Here is a 21,771-nt window from a genome sequence, read left to right on the forward strand (position 1 = left end):
CAAAAAAACAAAAAAAACAAACAAAAAAAGAGAATTAAGATCTTCTCAAAGAAGTAGGGCCCTGAGAGTTAACAGATCAATAGAAAACAAGTTCTGGAGTGCCTGGCTGGCTCAGTTGGTAGAGCATGTGACTCTTGATCTTGGGGTCATAAGTTCGAGCCCCATGTTGGGTGCAGAACTTATTTTAACACAAACACACACACACAAATTCCTAATTTTGCTGTAACAAAACTGAGGGTAAGGGGATGGGTTAGTAAGAAGTGGCCTCTTGTGTCTAAGACAAGTACTAGAGGGGAAAGATGTCTGCTCAGAGGTGAAAATGCTGCTGAAGCTAGCACCTTCTGAAGTGACACTAAGACTACCTAATCTTCCTAGACTTTGCCAGGCTGCACCTTGAAGGGGACACAGTACATGGACCTCATCCACCAAGGCCAGGTATTAGGGAGCACATCTGTTCTCAGCCATACCCATGTGGCTGAGAGGCCATTGTCTTGAGGGGAGAACTAGGGAAATAGGGATGAGGGGTACTTCATTCAGCATTTGTACTGGGGTTCTGTGGAATAATCACGCTTATTTTTCTTCTTTGCTTCTCTTACAACTTGCTATGCTGTATCTTCAATTTTATCCACCCCTGTGGACAGACTACAGCTTGTTTTTCATTTCCTATAGCCACTGAAAAAGCCGTTTGGAACACACTAGACGGTCAATATATAAGCCAAAAATTTTTTCTAAATACTCTGAGGTTCCCAAAATGCTAAAGCAAGTCTGATTTAAACAAAGTTTGATGCTTTGCTGCAAAGAAGAAGAGTTGTTCTGTCCTCAGATGCCTTAAACCTTGATACTAGATTCTCCTCCTTGGAAATATAACATGGGGAAGTATTTTCATTCCACATAGGCTGGCTTCAGCTGCACTGAACATTTGTTTTGGCCCAGAATCCTTTTCTATGAGCTTACGGAGTTAGCTGATGATACCTCCAATTACATCTGAATTATGCAAAGAATTTAAAATTCTTGAGCCAACCCTTACTCAGAGTAAAGGTAAGATAGTTACATTTACTGCATCAGTACTCTCAATCCACAAAAATATTTCAATAAACTTTCTCTTGAATCACATTTTCCAAGTCTGTTGTGTATCTTGTGCAGTTTTAGGTCTCAAATTCATTACCTTTCCAACTTTAGCAGATTTTTCCCTTCCATCAGTGAGCGGTTTCTCTATTAGATGGAGTACTATCTAAAACTGAGTCCAGAATCCCTTTTCCCTGTATCTGCACTGAACATATGGTGGATTCTCTTGAATTGCAGATCTGAGCCACTGCCAAATTTGTCATTTTTCTAACTTATTCAAAATTCCTATTTTCCAACTAAAAATTGTCACTATCTTAAAGCTCTTCAGCACTGCTGTGCATACCAGCATTTAGCTTTCTTTGCGACATGTGTCATTTCCCCCCCATAAGAAACACACTTTTCAAGTGATGTGGGTGCAAAGTGGTACATTTGGATCATTCCAGAGTAAAATCACTCATTCCCAAACACCGGCTTGATAGCTCCACACATCACTGAACAAACGCAAATCTGTTCACATCTCAACATTCTTGAAGCTGAGATGTGTCCTATAATTGATAACCTTATTAACTGTCTGGCAATCACTTTTGTTTCTTCACAGAACATAAAATGGTAAAAGGTCTCATGAGCGATGGTTTCTTACTTTTGATGACATAAAGAACCATTATTTAAAATTAAACCTCAGTGAAAACACATCACCACATGCTACAAAATGTTGGGGCTATTTATGTATAACCAAAAAGGAGACTCTGAAGTTAGGGAATGGCAGGTGTTTTCTGTGATGTGGAATGAGTGCCATGACACAAGAAGGAGCCCAGGGCTGGAGGAAAAGAGAGGGGAAGATACAGAGCTGCCTTCCTATGTGGCCTCTGGGGTGAGTTTCTAAGAATCAGTAGAGGCTGGCCAGGTGAAGGTACGAGTGGGGGCAGCAGAGGGGGCTGTGAGCTGCTGGTAATTATTCCAGACAGATTGAAAGCAATGAACACATTCTTGCACAACAGAACTCCATGGAGTGTGCATGCCACCAACCATAAGCAGTTGTACATTCCTAAAACTTAAAGAAAGAGGAGATGTGACTGAGGAGACATAAGGGCCAATCTCTGAAGCCACCTTCTGTCCCTTTCAGCATTTAGATATATTCTGTAGCCACTAGAGGGTAGACACTTAATGCTGTTTATTTCACATTTACTGAGCACCTTCTATGTCCTCTCTTTGCTAGAGAGTTCATCTTTGTTATCCACAGCAAATGTTGGAAGCCTGTGGCATATCTCCTGAATTTAGCTTCCAACTACACAATCTGAAGTACATAATTTTCTGCCAGTTCCATCTTCCCATTTTTTCAAAGATTAACTTCATCTAGAAATATTACAAGGGTCCAATATCTTGTTTTGTCTTTGGATTTATTTCTCTGGTGCAGTCTTAGAACTAGGGTAAGTCACAAAATTTAGGGCCTAGAGGGAGTTGAGAAACAATCGAATAAAACCCCTTTCTTACGAAACATATAGAATTATCAGATCACTATGTTACACATCTGAAAATAATAACACTACAACAATTACACTTCAATAAAATTAAAACAGATTATTAAAGAAATAAAAAATAAAATAAGTTAAATAACACAGGGACCTGTGATCCAGGGAGGTGACTAACAAGTCTGAGAGAACAAAGCCAAGTAGCTTCAGAGCCAGGGCATCAATGCAGGCTCCTGATGGCTTGCCTAGTGAGCAGAAAAAATACAAATCTGTCAGAGATTCTAAGTAATGAGTTAAAAAATAACTTAATGTTTTATATTTCTTTTGCTCCAAATCATTTTTCATCTTTTTTTCCTTATAGGTCTATCTTTGGTCACTTTCTCTTATGTCAATTATGATTTTTATGATTTCCTGTGAAGAGAAATCATAAAAATGTGTTTTAAGTATAATGTGTTTTAAGTATAAATGTTAAAATAATTTTAGTAGAAATGGTGAAAAACAATTCCTCCACATGTAATTAACTATGTGTGTGTGTGTTAAAACTATGCATATATAATTTTAAAATATATATATATTTTAATTATTCAAATTACATAATTGAAAAATTCCTACAGATGGTGGGAAGTTGACGTAGTCTTCCATCCTTTCAAAAGCTAAATATTGGTTAAAGTAATATCATTTGGGGGCACCTAGCTGGCTCGGTCAGTAAAACATGCAACTCTTGATCTCAAGGTTGTGAGTCTGAGCCCCACACTGGGTGTAGTTTACTTAATAAAAAAATATTTTAAAAGTAATGTGATTTTAACTAACACTTTAACTTAAGTGTTTATGGGTGTTTCCCCTATCTCTCAGACATCAAATAGCGTTTCTATTTAGATTTTGAAAAAGTTAGGATTACTCAAGCATTCCATGTAACTTTATATGGATTTTATTTCTAGCTAAGCTTTGTTTCTCCTGCAAGCTACCAAATGATTTTTGACATTTCATAAATTTCATAAGTAAAACACAATCATATCCCTCAATTTTGTGAGTCAGCATAATTTATAAGAGGAAAACAGAATTTTAACTTTACTCAAGGAAATTAAAAGATGAGTTTTTGTTTAAACCCTACTCTACATGTAGGTTTTGTAAAACCCTACATGTTTAAAATCTGCATTTTCTGTTAATGAATTGGAGTCTTAGGATATTTTTATATGATCATTTCATTTAGATTTCAGAACAGCCCAGGTACTACATATAGGCATTAATTGAGGTTAATGCTTCCCTAAACCTATTAAAATCACATTTCTAAACTAAGTATTTTTAATATCAATATAACTTATATCCCAATATAAAATAAAAGCCAGCAAACCCATGATTATGTTAGTCTTGTGCCTCCTCCATGTCACTTCCCCGTTTGGCCTTACTTTGTTTGCCTGTGAAACGGTGGACCAGGCTGGCTGACATCGAGGATGCCCTCGGTCACAAAAACTGTAAAGCCAATTTTTATTAATTTTAGAGACATCTGTATCTAAGAGAAAGCTTTGACATAATGAACCCATCTTCCTTTTTAAATGAGGAATCTGGGGTTCTAAAAATGAACTATTTGTCCAAGAGCAGATTAAAGATCAAATTCTCAACAAGGAAAGCTGGGCTGAAACACTAATATTCAATTAGCAACCTGGTACTCCCCTGGGCCTCTCCCTCTATCTCAAGAGCTATTTCTCAAAGGAAAATATTCAACACAGCATTTCATATTCTAACAATGGGGGAAAAAAAGTCAAGATATTCTCTAAAAGGTTATCATCCTCACCATTAATACTAGTTAAAAATAATACGTCCCCACAAAAACAAACTAAAAATAAAATAAAGAAAAAAAATTCAAATGGCTCAGAAGGGGCATGGACTAGGCCTTAGTCTTCTTTCTCTTAAAGCCCTGCTTGCAAAGGACAGTTGATGGTGAATTTTGTGCTAAAATCATAGCAGCAATAAAAAAGAGACTGGCATTTGAAAACAAAACACCTCAAAGAAATCCACAAGAGCAAATAACATAAAATGGATTAAAAGACTGGGAATAGAAAAAGACTAAATAGGTTGTCTTTGCTAAAGAAAAGATTAAAAAAAAATAAACCTTGCTTATAAATTATATTCACCTTTGCTTATATTTAGGTTGGTTTATATGATTTTCAAATGTCAATTCAAATTTAGTATATGGGTTTTAATCTCAAGTACTTATGGTGGCTTTTTCTCTAAAAGCTTGACTTCAAAAGACGAAGAAGGAACACCCTAGTCAGACAATGGTCCTAATCACCTGTAAAGAAATACTACACACCCCTCAACTGCCAGCACAGAACATTATTAAATGATAGGAATAAATGTTTTCCTTAAATTATATTTCAAAACTGCATTTTATAATTGGAAAGCTCTTACTAACCTTAAAATTTTTTATGGAAAAAAATCTGAAATAAGAACTTTATCATCTACCTCATGTTGTCCAAATACAATAGCCCCTAGCCATTTTTGGCTATTGAGCACTTGAAATATGGTTAGTCTGAATTTAGATATGCTTTTAGCATATACTGGATTTTGAAGACTTTGTATACCCTCCCCAAAAGTAAAACATCTCACTGATATATCTACATTTTAGATTTATATTTTATATTTATAAAAAGTGTATGTATATCGACATATTTGTTTATATTCCTATTTTTAACCCACTGAGCCACTCAGGCACCCCTACGTTCCTATTTTTGATATATCACTATATTATATATAAACACATATTTATACATTCCATTTTATATTTATATATTTGTTTTTGTATTTTACATTAAAATATTATTTTGGACGTATTGGGTTAAATAAAATACATTAACTAATGTTATTTATTCCCTTTTAGGTTTTTAAATGTGCCTACTAGTATGCTTTAAATTACATATGTGTCTGCCATTTTATTTTCACAGACAGTCTTGGTCTAAGGCATTAGGCAAATCAGCAAGGAGCTAGAAATTAATTTTATAACTCAGGTCACCAATATTCTGCACAGATTAAATACCATTAAATAGTTCTCCCTAGAATCTCTGATAATTATTCTGTCAGAAATGTCATTACAAAAATAAAATTCCATATACATACATATATATGTATATATACAAAGACTGTATATATGTGTATAGATATATACAAAACACACGTTTATAGTTTTTTAAAATGACCTACATAATGATTAAATCCACATTTTCATTATAAGCTGCTTTAAGAAGGTCCAAATCTATGTGCAAAATGCACCAGTAGCTTCAAATAAGATTCATGGAAATAAGAAGTTAATAAACTATTATAAGACCATTAAAAAAAAAAACCACCAAAAGTAAAAAGATAAAGACTATGTGTCTCTTTTTACATACACACACACACACACACACACACACACACACACACACACAGACACATACATACAAAGTATATACACATATTTACAAATGAAATACATTATATATAATTACATATAATTATATCTATTTGTGTATGAATTATATGTGATTCACACACAAATACATGAATGGTTAATAGTATTACGGGTACAACGGAAGTGCATGAACGTAAGGAATTACACATAAGCGCAATGTCAACAATCAGAATAATTAGGGAGACACTAATCTTTACAAGATTCTTTCTTTAACATTAAATTTGTAAGTTGAAGCACATTATAGAGATGATCAAGTAATTTCTTATGCCTCCACAGGATCATTCAGAGCCAGGAGAGAATTTATAGATCATTTAGTCCAATCTCCTCTTTCCACAATCTCCTCTTTCCTCAGAAAGAATTGAGACCCAGGACTGAAGAAAATGTCCCAAGGCACAGAGTCAGCCTTTTTCATCAGTCTTAAATTACTGAAATACACACATACCAATAGGTAGTTTATAAAATATCTATATTCTGCACAGGTCCTGTAAACAAACCACAACTCCTTTCTCTGGAAAAGGCATATAGTCAAGGACTTTCCTTGGTAAAGTTGTAGCATCTAACTCATGTTTGAGTTGGGCTGGCTTAGCAAGGGATGAAGACAGCCTGGCAGGGGAAGGAGAAGCAAGAAGGGGACCTTAAAATAAAAGTCAAGCAGCAAAGGGAAGCAGACAGAAAGAAAATTTGATAATTTCATGTACCCCAACTAACAGAGCCACCCTTGCCTACACTGGGTCATCTAGATGGTGTTATTTGAGAACTAGTAAAAGACGTATTTCCCAGACCCTCTTCACTCTCTTAGGGAAGAAGCTTATAGGATTAAATAACAGCAACACCAAGAGTAAATAAGGCACAAGACTGGTTTTTGTTTTGTTTTGTTTTTGTTTTTGTTTTTGCTGGGGATCAGAAAAGACAGTGCCATGGGCATATACCTGGCAGGGCAGGTAGAATAACCAGGAAGTAATCCAAAGGGGTACAGGTCCAAGTCAGGAGTGCAGGGAAGAGAAAAGCAGGAAGCAGAAAGGAGGGAGTGGTTTGGCACCAATGCAAGTTTACCTACTTCACAATGATGCCCATGCTGCCTATGGCAACACTGAAGAGAGAGCATTAGATACAAGGACACTAATCCTGGCCTTCAGGGAGCAGTAGGTGGAAGCAAACTCCCCAGGATGATGACCAGTCTTCCTCCTCATTCACTGCAGGGAATCATGGCTCCTGGCATTGTGCTAGGCACCCTCTCTCAGAGCTTCCACTCTTCATGCACCTTTGCTGACTTCTTTGGAGCTATCCAGCACCATGACTATAAAAACTGCTGTTCCTTTCTTTTTGTCTGGAAGGGACAGGTCTCATCCCTTTCCCCCTTTTCATCCTGCTGGGATGGCTGAAGACAGAATCAGCTAGCACTGTTGACAAGAGTGTTCCAGAAAACAATATGGAAGCTAAAGAGTTTGTATGACAGCTTCACTCTACAGCCTTTACAGTGCTTGCTGGAGCACTTTCTCTAGGAATACTCCCTCTGAGAGTCCTGATATGCCATGCTAGAGAGGCCATACAGAGACATTTCAGCAATAGTCAACAACCAGCAGTCTTTGCTGTACCTGCCCAATGATTTGCTCTTCAAGTTAATTAACCTCCCTCTCTGCCCTCAGCCCATGTTCTTCCACCTCTTTCTTCCCTCCAGTTACCAACTCTTCCTACTCTTCACTGAGCTCTTCTAAGCTCATACAGTCTGGTTCCCTTCTCCACCGTGCCAGAGAAAGGTGAAAACCTACTCAAGTCCCTCTTGTTTGACCTTCGACTAAGCTCCCCTTCCTTAACTCCTCAGCCAACACTCTGCACTTTTGAAACTTTTCTCATTTCGTTAGCTCCTCTTTCTCTGTGCCTACATCTCACATATCAGTGATCTACAAGGTTCGGACCTTGGTTGTCTTCTATTGCACTTCACTTGCCTCTCTAGGTGATTTAATCCCCTCTGTTGCTTCAACCAACAGCTGTGTGCCAATGAGGCCCAGAATTAAACAGCTCTCCAGAGATCGCAGTAGGGAGATGGAAATACAGATCTGGGGCTCTGGAGGAGTGTTTAAATTCCCATCTCTTTATTGTAATCTTCACCTGGATGTCCCACAGGCATTTCAGATTCAGCACCTCTAGAATGGAACCTATCTCTTTCCATCTGCACCCCCAAATCATTTTTCCCCCTCTGTGGCTCCTATGTTAGTCACCAGCACAAAATCCACTGAATGGTCCTAACTGGAAACTTGACTTCTCTCTCATCCTTTTACAGCCAGTCTCCAAGTTCTCTCCATTCTACCTCCAAAAGAGCTATTAAATACATCTTCTCTTTTCTACGTTGACAGCCAGGATTTAGTCTAGGCCTTCAGAGACTATGCCTAGATCCGCCCACTCCAATCTCTCATATCATGGTCTGAACTATTACTATAATAGGCAGATCTAATCATGCTGCCCTCCCACTCCAAATGTTTTAATTGCATTCTCTTGCCCACTAGAGAAGTTCCAAACTTCTTGGCAAAAAACCCAAATGCAAAATTCAAAATTTTACAATACTGCACACAGAACTATTCCTTCTGGGCATTTCAGAATGCTAGAGCTTTCCTGAATATGCTACGCCAAGGCTCTGCAAAGTTTCCTTCCCTTCAAATGCTCTCCCCTCCTTTGTCTAATTGGCCAACTTACAGCTTACTTCAAGCCTCTCCTCAAATGTTACCACCTCAGTGAGGACTTTCCTAACGGAACACCTACTCTTCCACACCCAGGGACCTCCCACTCCTGCTCTCAACTACAGTCCTTAACTGCCTAATGCAGGTGGTCCCCTGCACTCCCATTGCTTTCCTGCATTGAGCTAATTACATCTGTATCTCCTGCACTATGCTGCAAGTCCCTTGAGGGCAGGGACCCTAACTGGTTCATCTTTGGCTCCTTATGCCAACCAAGCACAGTACCTGAAACACAGTAAGCCTTCAGTAAATATGTTCTGGACAAAAGGCAGTAATGATGTGCTACCATTCACTGAGCACTTTACAGGTGTGAAGCATGTGTCCATTACCTCATGTGCGGCCACAGCCACCACAAAAGGGATACCACCCCATTTTGGAAGTGAGAAAACAATGGTTTAGAAAGGTTAAATGATTTGCCCAAAGTCAACAACTGGTAATTTTAGGTCTGCTTTTGTCTCCTGAGCTCCTGTTTTTAACCACTCCACTCTACTCCTGAATGAAAGAGATTGGATAATGGGCTCCGTTTCTATAAATTGTTTCTAAAAAACAGTCTCGCCTAGTCCCAGGCTCAGGTGCTGTGGCAATTTAGGACTAATCCTAAATCCATTACCAACATGGTTCTTGTGCACAACAAAACTTTGATGATAATGGAATTCTGGTAGCTACCAGGGTTCCCAGCTATAAGGAGAGGGAGCACCATTTATTACAATTATCTCCTTGGTCTCTGGCTTAGGATGTACTTCTCCAGAAACAGGCAGAGAAAGTTAGATTTCTCCCACGTACCATTAGGTTTCTGACATTGGTGTCCATGCCCTATTCTGAGAACAGAGTAGTGCGTGTGAGAGATCGTGATGGTGGCGAGTATTGGAATGGATTTTAATGTGTGCTCTTGGGGAAGTAGCTGCAACGCTCTGTAAATCTCTCCTTGTAAAAATACTCTCGCCATCAGAATGACAGGACCTTTCCATTCCCAAATCTAGACTCTCGGGGTTAACAATATACCATAACCTATGTGTTCAGTGATCCATTCTGGAACACATGTACCTCATGCTTCGCACCCCACGGTACTGAACCTCATTCAGTTATCCTTTCTCAGGCATCCTCTTCTAATTCTACATATTTTCTGTTAAATGTATTCTAAAACTGACCTCTTTAATTTTCTCTAATTCTAATCACTTTTTACGTCAGTCTTCTGTTTTCTAATACCTCCACCATATCCACAACTATCCAGCACATAACTGAAACCAGTGTTGTGCTTGCCCTAATGAGTACATTTAATTTTCTCAACTCAAAGATGATCAAACTTGCCCTAGGTTACTCAGCTAATAAGGACATGCATGTATGTTGGGCTCCAGACATGAGGACTATTTGCCAGTATTTTCTTCATAACCTGGATACTATGTTAGGAACTCTCTCTCTGTACTCTTAACCTTTTTTCACCTGCCAAATTCCTATTGTTCTTTTTAAAAATTAAATTAATTAATTTTTAAAAATTAATTTTTTTTTAAAGATTTTATTTATTTATTTGACAGACAGAGATCACAAGTAGGCAGAGAGGCAGGCAGAGAGAGAGAGAGGAGGAAGCAGGCTCCCCGCCAAGCAGAGAGCCCGATACGGGGCTCGATCCCAGGACCCTGAGATCATGACCTGAGCCGAAGGCAGAGGCTTAACCCACTGAGCCACCCAGGCGCCCCTAAAAATTAATTTTTTAAATTAAATAATAACGTATTATTTGTTTCAGGGTCTTTTAAGGCTTATCTCAGGGGTCACCTCCTTGAAGAATCTTCTCAGGTTTTCTGTTTGCGCTCTTTCTATCATCTGTGTGCGGTGCCTTGGTCCTGGGTTTCATCCCCTCCTTGCTTTCAATGAAATGTAATTGTCAGCAACCTCTTTCGTCTCCCTTACTAGGCTGCAGATTCCTCCACAGCAGGGCAGGGTGTGGGTCTTGTCTTGGAATTCCTAGCATTAGCACAGTACATAACACACAGCAAACACACAACAAATGCTTGCTGAGTACTGTGCAATGATCCCACTTCTCTGCTTGGACCAAAAGCCTAGTGAATGATGTCATCTGACTTAGTAGGAAAGATTTCTCATCAGGAGCAATGCCGTTTTCTCAGCTTTTCATGAACTCATTATCTCACAAGTTTATACTGGGACAAGTAGTTGCTATTAGTTGAGGAACTACCACTTTTCAGATGCTGAGATGTATGCTTTGTGCACATTATGCTTATCCTGAGAGTACTGCCAAGTTGACATCATCCTCATGTTATGGATCAAGCTCAAAATCAGTTACCCGAAGTAACTGGCCTGCAGTCATAGAGAAGAAAGGTTTTGTTTTAAAAGCATTATAAAATCCCCTATTATGTATAGTCATCCCTGTCCTGGAGAGATTGACTAGTATTAGAAATTGCTTACGTGTGCGTACACACACACACAGTACATGTGTAGTGCTGGAGTATGTGAAATCCTGGTTTACTAGCATTTATAGAGGTACAAGTATGCTGGAGTAGTGAAATCCTGGTTTACTAGCATTTATAGAGGTACAAGACAGTTCTACCATATGTATTATCTAGAGTAAATTATGCCTGTATTCTTAATTTTCTTAAAAGCACGGATTATAATACCTACTTACTTCAAAGGGGGTTGATTATTTAAAAAAAAAATCATATTTACCAAAATGCTTTGTTAAAGAAGTGGGCAGAGTCCCACCTCAGAGCACTATCCTGGATAGAGTTTAGTGCTGTGCTTTTCAGGTTGGTAGCATCAGAGCCACCTGAGGTGTTAAGAGCAGATGAGAGAAGCCAGGCTGGAAGTCCACATTTAACAAGTTCCCAAATGATTCTACTACACACAGAACTTTGATAAATGCCAGGTTAGGACAATGCTTCTCAAGCTTTAATATACATATGACTCGCCTGCAGATCTTGTTAAAATGCAGATTTGAATTCAGTGGGTCTGGGGGGGGGGTGAGGGGAGGTTGAAATATTGCATGTCTAACAAGCTCCCAGGGGAAGCCAATGTTGCTGGTCTATGGATAACCTCTGAGTGGCAGGGGCTTGGAAGATCTACCCCACTGGAACAAATAAGCTTTGCTTTTTTCCTGGACCGCAGATTGAATCTCCCAGACTCAGGGAGTATTCCAGAAAGCCCAAGATCTTAGTATTGCTACAAAACACTTGAACTACTCAAAACCAAATTGGAACACATTCCCTATTTTTTTCAGCAGTAGCATCCTTTTCAGATACAGACAGCACATATGTTTAGCATGTAAAAGAATAATTTACTGCTATTACTTGAGTTCCATTTACTGCGCAAAGCATTAAAATATATTTTTTTCTAATGCCGGCTACAACCTGACAAGGTGGATATTCTTGCTCTATAGATTAAAAAAAGGATGACACAGAGAGCATAAATTACTTGTTCAAAGTCACATGGCTAGCTAGGTATTGCAGCTAGTGTTCCAATCCTGTTCTTTTGGGATCCAAAGTCTATATGTGCCCTCTATATGTCCTCCGCAATGCTAGGTGCAATTTTGATACAGAATGTGATAACTTAGGGAAAAAATATTTTCTCCTGTATCAGTCTTCGAGTTCAAGGGTTTGCTAAGGCAGATTCTAGATGGGGGTGAGGATGGGGATAAGGTTAATTAGTAATCTGTAATGCCTCATGAACAAAAACATGCAGATAGCATCTTTGTCTATGGTTCCCATTAATCTGATAATACAAATGGAATAAAAAGGACATCTGTGACCAGGGCACTGATCCTAAATGTTGCCACCTACCCTCAGGCTTTTAGCCATAGAACTCAACCACTAAAAAGGAAAAGTTCTTTCTGATCCTTGTGGTCTATCAACTTTTCCACCTTCTCTTATATGAAGTTTCTGTAATTCTAAATTTTACACCAACTCAGGTTGACCCTACCATGTGATTTCAGTTACCACACTTCCCTGCCTCTAATAAAATTGCCTGCGCCTGAAAAAAAAAAATGTATTGTTCAGTCAAATACATTGAAAGTGCGGCAGTTTTGAAGATTTTCGTTTGCCCAACAAAATTTTCTGTATCTGTCACAAGGCTGACATGGAGAGAAATGCATGGTAGTAAAGATGCTCACAGAAATCAACCAGATACCCAAGTGTACCAAATGGAGGAAAGACAGCTGTGAAATAAGCTGTCTAGGCATTTACCATCTTGTGCCTTTACCATCTAATGATCCGTGGATGGAGTATCCACAGTCAGTTTTTTAACCTCCAGTTGCTTAACTGTTGTTTTCTAGATACTCATCTTTAACAACAGAATTGTCTACCTATATTACACAAAATGGTACAATTAGAAAGCCACATCTCCAGTAACTAAATATATACATAGCAGTTAAAACCAAACAGTGATATTTGAACTATTAAGAATTATAAACTGATTTTGCCCCTATGGTATTCTCTATACAGGATATTTCAAGAATAAAGAACAAAACCTAAAAAGAAACTGGTTTGAAAGCCCACTTAAAAGTATTTTTAGACTGCATATGTGATTTAAATAGACAGTAAGAAACAGAGTCTGGAGCATTGTTCTCAAACTAATAAGCATTTCCTATTTCACTCCTTAACCCCCAGGAACAGATCTCAGAAAATCTAAACTGAAGGCCCAGAGAAACCAATTCGAGATTTTTCTGGAGAGACTTTACTGAAATGTTTGTACATGAACATGTTTGCAATGAGTCACAATTTATAGGCCCTTGATGGCCAGCGCCTTATGTGCCTTTCTTCCTACATTCAATATCATTCTCAAGCCAGCTAGTGATATATTTTCCAGGCCCTAATAATTTTTATGAAGTTATCAGATCTCAGTCTCTAAGGCTGCTACCCAGCACCTTTTTTCGTGCTATTATTATTTTTTTTAATGCTGTCTTAACAGAAGAGAACCTGATTCTTTTTCTAAATTGTAAATCTCCCAACCAGGCAGTTAACACGTTTTCCCAGCAAAAGGGAACAGTACTTTTAAGACACCCAAAGAGAAGATGAGGGGCCTTGGGGACACTCCAAGTAAAAAACAAACAAACAGTGGGAAAGTGTGGAAGTGGAGGGGGCCTGTGGGCAAAGGCAGACATAATAACAGGATATGTTCGTTTCTAAAGGAAGCAGGAGCTGCAATAGTCCGAGGGCAGGAAAGGCGGAGTCAGCAGCACCCTAAGGAAACGAGTCAGGGTTTGCAGGGACGTGGCCCGCTTAGGGACTCCTGCTCCAGTCGGATCCAGGGCTAGTGAGCACCTCGCCTGCGGGAAACCAAGCGCAGGCCTCCTGGCACTAGTGGTTATAAAGAGTCACCCATCTGCTCCCTGTCACCTCCGCCAAAGATGGGCAATGGGGCGAAGAGAAAAGGCAAAGACACCAGGCGCCGCGGCACGTGAACTTGTCAACAAGTCAGTCCCCGCCCAGAAGGGACCTCGGGGTCCCGGGGCCGGAAAAACTGAGAAGGCGAGGCGCGGCGTGGGTGGAGTGGGCTGTCGTGGGTGGGGGTGCAGCGGGCACCAGGGCAAGAGATGCGGCCGGCGCCCGGAACGCTTCCCTCCGGCTCCCGGGGGCTGACGCACGCTCTCATGGCGCGCGCATCCTCCAGACCTGCCCAGGCCCGAGGGAGGAGGCGGGGGAGGGGAAGGGGCCGTGGCGGTTCTCACACGGGAACCAGGGACCGGAGGAAGCGACCCGCCTGTCACCCGCCGCCCGCGGAGGGCACAGTTGGCGGCCCCAGGCTGGCGCCCCGACCGCCGCGGCTGCCGGGCGTCTCCCGCTGCAGCCTGCAGCCCGCCCGGCGCGCCCCCGCCCCGACCCCGGAGGGCAGGTACCTCGGAGCCCCGGCCCTCACCGGAGCCTCCTGGCAGCGGTCGAAGCGTCCCTCCAGCTCCCTCATCCGACGTCAGCGTCAGCAGAAGGCGAGGGAAGGGGGCGGGGGAGCTCAGGAACCGGCCCTTCCTGCGGCAGTCGCCGCCAGCCGGAATAGCAGCCGGCGGAGCCCGTGCGCGCCGCAGCGCAGCGCAGCGGCCGGGGGGGAGCGGGCGGCCTCTCCCCGCCGCAAACGCCCGCGACCCGGGCGCCGCCGCCTCCCCTCCCTTCCTCTCTCCTCAGGAGACGCCCGGCGGGGCGACCCCTCCCAGCAGGACCCGGGCACCCGGAGGAGCGAGGGAGCGAAGGCCTCACCTTTTGGGGGGGCAGGTCCGGGATGAGGGGAGTGAGCCTCCCTCTCTCTCCTCCCTGGGGACTTTCCTCGACCCCCATCTCCTGGGGTATCTCCCGCTTCGATTTGCCGCCCGGGGTGACCCCGCCCCTGCTCTCCCGCAGGTGTTCCACGTGTCCATAGCGTTTACGTCACAATGACCTGGCCGACAGGTGGGAGCTGGAGCGAGCGCTCAAGGGTTCACTCCGTGCTGTGCTTGGTGCGTCCTCCTTGCTTCCACGTGAGATTTCTGAGGCTTTAGGAGACAGGAGACTTCATGACTTCGGTGCTAAAAGTTACAGAGGCCTGTATCTGGAAATCAACTTTGGGCTTAACGGAAAAAGGCCGTGTGGGGGAAACAAAACAAAACAAAACAACAACAACAACCAAAAAACCCCAACTGTGTGGGTATAGTATATATATTTTTATTCCCAGTCATATATATTTTAAACTCAAATTATTGACGCATATAGTAATTTTATCTTACCATCAAGAAAAAAACCAGAATCGTGCTTTTATTATATTTTTTAAAGATTTTATTTATTTATTTGACAGACAGAGATCACAAGCAGGCAGAGAAAGAGGAGGAAGCAGGCTTCCCGCTGAGCAGAGAGCCCATTGCGGGGTTGATTCTAGGACCCTGGGATCATGACCTGACCCGAAGGCAGAGGCTTTAACCCACTGAGCCACCCAGGTGTCCCCAGACTCTTGCTTTTAGAGCACCTTATGGTGATCACACAAAGAAAAGGTGTTGTAACAGGTGCTTCCTAAAATTATCTATGCTAAAAAGCAATCCCAGTGTGCTATGACTCAATCCCTGATCATGTTATATGTTTATAAATAAGTTCATAAATCAGTCACTGGTTGAAACAAATTAAGAGTGGAATGAAAGATGGTCATTGAGCAATGATGCAAACAAATCTGAAATCCACAGCTAACATAAATGGGATGCTTTCTATGTGCCAGGCATATGCTATATACTTTACATTTAATTCTTACTGTAACCCAGTGCTGTAGGTAAAGTTATTATCCCTATTTTACAGATGAAGACATTGCCCAGAGTGCCTCTAAGGCATTTAGCTCATAGGATATGATCAGGGGTTGATTCCAGGGTTGTCTGAATCACGAGAGGTTTAGCTTAATCTCAAGATGGATAGAAAAAAATATAGGTGTTACTGACATTTTATTTATTTATGTATTTGAGAGAGAGACAGAGCAAGAGAGCATGAGAGGGGAGGTCAGAGGGAGAAGCAGACTCCCCACGGAGCCCGGAGCCTGGTGTGGGCCTCGATCCCAGGACCCCGGGATCATGACCTGAGCTGAAGGCAGTTGCTCAACCAACTGAGCCACCCAGGGCCCCTGTTACTGACATTTTAATAGAAAGTTTGTAGATGGTACAGCTCCAGAAATTTATATAACCTTAAAAGTTGACGTTATTTTTGAAAATAAGAGGTGGGTGAGATAGGTCTTTGGGATTGAAAAGCACATCTGCTGTGATGACCACAGGGTAATGAAAGGAAGTGTTGAATCTCTAAATTGTACATTTGAACCTAATATTTCACTGTATGTTAACTAACTTGAATTTTTTGTGTGTGGGTGTGGGGGAAAGAGTTTATTTTAAAAATTGCAAGGACAAAGTGAAGCAGAACTAACTTGAACTTAAATAAAAACTTAAAAAATAAGAGTATAAAAAAAGTTGACATTATTTTTGGGGTATATTCTTTGGGGATTTTGTTTGTCATAGATGGATTTGAGCCTATCTTAGTATGGCACAAAATATAAAGCTGAGCAAACATCAAGTCCTTAATAAATGTTTACAAATAAACATATAATGAATTAATATGGTCTACAAAATAGAAATCTATTGAAAAGCTGAGATTCAAGACAAAGTTTGGAAGAGAAAAACATAGCTCCTATATATTTGGCTTTTATAAGAAGCATTCAAGGTGACCTGTTAACAACACAAGCCAAATTACTTTTGCTCTTGTAAGAAGGAAAAAAAGGAAAATACAAAATGCTTTAAAATGAGCAACAAAGACTTCTTTGCAAAAGAAAGACAATTAAAATATTTTGTTTTAAAATACTTGATTCCAAGAACCATTGATGTATAAAAAATATATTATTGGGATTTAAAAAGCAAAATTATTTTTTAACAGAATGAAGTGCTATTTCTAACATAGTCGTCCTCCATGAATGCTGGGCAAATGTATCAATCAGTTGTTTGAAACTTGGAAAAATAGATCACAAAATTTCCTGACTCTGTAATGTTCTCCTTTCCACCAGTAGTGATTTACTAGTTACATGAAAATGTGCTAAGAACCCTATTTGTCAAAGGCTGGCTTTGTGGAAGATACTTAAATTCGTTACAAGAGAGCCAGTAGAATGGCAGGTTGATGGTGTGTTCACAATATCTCCACAAAATGCAGATAATTGGAACACAAGCACTAAGGGAAGTGAGCAAGAAAACTGATTTATGTCATTAATTACTCAGGTTTCCTTTTACTTTTCTAAAGGCCAAGGTGAAAACTTGAGCCACAAGTCAAACAATCTATCATGGACGCTGAAAGTGACTTTGAAGACAATGTTTAAAAGTGAAAATATGTAATACAATCCCTAACTGGTCACCATGGCACTGAAATTCCTTGAGCTCCCAGAGAGTTTAAGATAAATCTTTAAATGACTTTTTATCATTATTAGTGTTGTCCTAACATTAGAATATTTCAGAAAGGAGATAATAAACTCAAGCTCATTCTACATCACACAATGAAGGCTTTTCCTTCCCATTTGAAAAATTGCTTCATCTACAAACTTCTGTTTTTCTGGATATCAAATTGTTTCCTACAGAGCACCCACAGGATGTTGATAACGTGAAACAATTTTTTTTTAAAAAATATTTTATTTATTAGAGGGAGAGAGAGAAGCAGACTCCCTGCTGAACAGAGAACCTGATGCGGGGCTTAATCCCAGGACTCCGGGATCATGACCTGAGCTGAAGGCAGACACTTAACAGACTGAGCCACCCAGGTGCCCTGAGAACCTGAAACAATTTCTAAGAAGAGAATGGCTATTGAATGATGGGATCTGAAATTAGCGAAGTTATACTGTAATGTACATTTTCCAGAATGTAACAGGATGAGAAGAAAACTTTTCCACAGAAAAAAAATTACATATTCAAGTTAATGATTGTTTTTTGAGGGGTTCCAAGGTTCAAATGTGCTAATAAAACCACAAGAATTGGGAATTGTGTTAGGCTGTCATTAACAGAGACCCAGAATAGCAGTGGGGTAAATGAGGTAAAGGTTTTATTTTTTCTCCCATTAAGGAAATTGGAAAATAGTCCAGAGCTGATATGGCTTCTGATAACTCATCAGGGTGTTGCTCTGCCCCCTTCTCTTTCACTATTCTAAGCAAAGCAGTATTGCTTAAAGTTAAAATCCAGGCAAGGATGTAGAGAAGTAGAAACCTTCATACATTGCTGATGGGAATGTAAAATGATGCAGCAGCTTTGAAAAACAGTCTAGCAGTTCCTCAAGTGATTAAGCATAGAGTTAACGAGATGGCCCAGCAATTCCATCCCAAGGTATACATCCAACAGAAGTAAAGACCTACGTCCACATAAAAACTTGCACACAAATAGCTATGGAAGTATTATTCAAAATAGTCAAAAGATGGAAATAATCCAACTGTTCATCAGTGGATGGATGAGTAAATAAAATGTATTATATCTGTATAATGGAATATCATTGGGCTGTGAAAACGAATGAAATACTGGTATATACCATAACTTGGATAAACCTTGAAAATGTGCAAATTGCAAAGAGCCAGCCACTGTAAGTCCATATGTTATATGATTCCATTCTTGTAAAAGTCTAGGATAGGGAAATATACAGAGATAGAAAGCAAATTAATGATCATTTAGGGCATATACACACACACACACACACACACACACACACATATATCAATAAATTGTATTAATGTACGAACATATTTATACAAACTTACTCTACATATAATACAATAATATAATATGTAATATATATACACAATATAATAATACTATATTTAGTGGACTGTTGATATATTTATATCAACATATATATCATATATAAGAAATATATATATATATATTTATCTTTTAATTTATTTTCAGTGTTCCAGAATTCATTGTTTATACACCACACCCAGTGCTCCATGAAATACGTGCCCTCCACAATACCCACCAACCACCAGGCTCACCCAACCTCCCACCCCTCTCCCCTTGATATATATTTTTAATATGTATTTTTAGTGTTCTGAGGGCTTCTTATGCTCTTAGCCAACATGCGCAAGTTGAGGCAGAATACCTTTTTTCCTTTTGGTGAATGGGAACCATAATGCAAATGAGTGCTTTACCATTCATCCAGACCAATAATTATGGTTTCCTCCTGCTCCGAAATCCTTTTATTTTCTGATTCATTTTTGACAGCATCATATATACTTATGATATATGTTCTAGAGTAAGATGCTAAGATAGAGCTGAAGCTATTATTATCATCAATGTATTTATAAGAATAAACATATAAATCTCTTCAAAGCTCAGCTCATTAATACGACAAAAATCATCTTTCCTGGAGTTGCTGGGAAATTGAAATTAGATAATCTGGGGGCGCCTGGGTGGCTCAGAGGGTTAAGCCTTTGCCTTCGGCTCGGGTCATGATCTCAGGGTCCTGGGATTGAGCCCCACGTTGGGTTCTCTGCTCAGCAGGGAGCCTGCTTTCCCATTTCTATCTGCCTACCTCTCTGCCTACTTGTGATCTCTCTGTCAAATAAATAAAAAAATCTTTTTTTTTTTTTAAAGATTTTATTTATTTATTTGTCAGAGAGAGAGAGGGAGAGAGAGCGAGCACAGGCAGACAGAATGGCAGGCAGAGGCAGAGGGAGAAGCAGGCTCCCTGACGAGCAAGGAGCCCGATGTGGGACTCGATCCCAGGACGCTGGGATCATGACCTGAGCCGAAGGCAGCTGCTTAACCAACTGAGCCACCCAGGCGTCCCAAATAAATAAAAAAATCTTAAAAAAAAAAAAAAGAAATTAGATAATCTGTATGAATAAACTTTGAAAAAAATGATGTTTTAAAAATTGTTATTAAACTTGTTTTATTTTTATTGGTGATAGAAATGTAAAGAAAGCTTAAACTAAATTTTATTGGCAAAATGAAGTCAGTTATTCCCTGTATAGTGTAATACTTAAAGAGGAATGAGATGTACCCCACTAAGTATCTTGACCCATTTTGGCTTAATTCCTGTCATCAGTTGAGCTCTCTCAGATCAAAACAAAGTTTCTATTATACTCTCAGCAGCTATAGTTACATCTTTAAGCAAGTTTGTGTGTGCGTGTGAAAATAGAACAAATGTTTAATTAATAGCATTAACTTTTGTTAATTAAAATTAACTTCCCTTCAAAATTAAGGCTTCAATGAAGAGAGGAGGTTTATTTTACGCTGAAGAGTAAAACCAGTATACCAGCTTAGATTTCTGGGTACATAACACCCCACCTCTTTACCCCCAGTATCATCCATTGGAACTTTTACAAGAAAAGTGTTGGTGAGAGCATCAAAATGGGACATCTTATTCACTGTAGGTAGAGAACTTTGTCTGTCATGTGCCATCTGGTATAATCCTGCTTTTGACTAGGAACTGTGTTGGCATTTGGGCAAACCTCAGCCCAGAGTTCAGAGCTGTGCCTCTGGTCTCATATTTGAGACTATGTTTCCTACAGCAGACATAGAGCTAATGATCCCTGAAAGGGTCACTGTATGGTAAGTAACAGGACTTAACTGAAAGTTTAGGATGGAACTTTTTAGGTCTTTGGTCTTCCTCTCCCCCACTCCAGAGGGACAGTTTAAAAAAATGACTACAAACCCTGGTGCAGATAGTTAAGGTAATTCAGGTGAAGCATCCGCTCAATGTTTGGTTTAATCATGGGGTAAGAGGCTGAATTAGACAACAAACCATATTTCCTAACTACCAATCAGATGCACTTTTCCTCTTCTGGTTTTAATTCTGTCACTAGCTTGCTTTGGAAGAGACCATTTATCATTTCCCAATATTTATTCTCCTTCTTTCCCCACAGTAATATAAATTTCAGCTGAGTGTACATTGTTACCCAGCTGAAGACTATATTTTCTAGCTTCCAAGGCTTCAGGGTATGGTCAGGTGACCAGGCTCTAGCCAATAGGATATGACTGAAGGACACATTTGTAACTTTTGGGTCATGCTTTTGGAAGAAACACACCCTCACCTTTGTCTTGCCCCTTTCCCACTGGTTGGATCACCTTTGGCCATGAAGGGGAGGGCAATATATTGGGGATGGCAAGAAACTTGCCACCTGATCTGCCATACTCCTCTGGTCCTCCTGCTTGGCTTGTTTTATGAGAAGGAGATTAAGTTTAGTATTGTTTAAGCCAGCATGTTTTTGGATATTATTACAACCCAGCCTTTATCCTAATTAATTAATCTACTCCATGATGTTGGATTAGATCTTCATTTTCATGGTTCATATTCTAAAACAATGATTCTTAATCTATGGGTCACAGGGCCTCAATCGGAGGGCATTTGGTGTTAATTTAAAGGCTCTTGGGATACAAATCTCTAACAAGTAATGTCTGTAGACAAAACCCCTCCTTGAGAAATAAAGATAGCAATTTTTGAAATACACATGATGTGATTACAAAACAAAATTGTTAATGAATTTCTTGGAATGCAGTTGTGTTGGTAAAGAATCATTTAGCCGCATCGGGCTCTCTGCTCAGTGGGGAGCCTGCTTCCCCCTCTCTCTCTCCCTGCCTCTCTGCCTACTTGTGATCTCTGTC

The 21,771-nt window shown here is 40.0% G+C and overlaps 1 protein-coding gene across 1 annotated transcript in view; it reads right to left on the reverse strand.

Moving 5' to 3' along the window:
• The window catches only part of LOC111147277 (islet cell autoantigen 1), a 143,256-nt gene extending 128,636 nt beyond the window's left edge, over window positions 1-14,620 (reverse strand). Inside the window, exons 1-2 of the mRNA XM_022503221.1 lie at window positions 14,551-14,620; window positions 2,689-2,779 (exon numbers count right to left, since the gene is read on the reverse strand). The gene's annotated coding sequence lies outside the window, so the exon portion shown is untranslated. The remainder of the gene's footprint in view (window positions 1-2,688; window positions 2,780-14,550) is intronic.
• Window positions 14,621-21,771: the final 7,151 nt, after the last annotated feature.

The sequence above is a fragment of the Enhydra lutris genome, unplaced genomic scaffold (assembly GCF_002288905.1).
Source record: "Enhydra lutris kenyoni isolate GAN:26980312 unplaced genomic scaffold, ASM228890v2 scaffoldscaffold16, whole genome shotgun sequence".
NCBI lineage: Eukaryota > Metazoa > Chordata > Mammalia > Carnivora > Mustelidae > Enhydra > Enhydra lutris.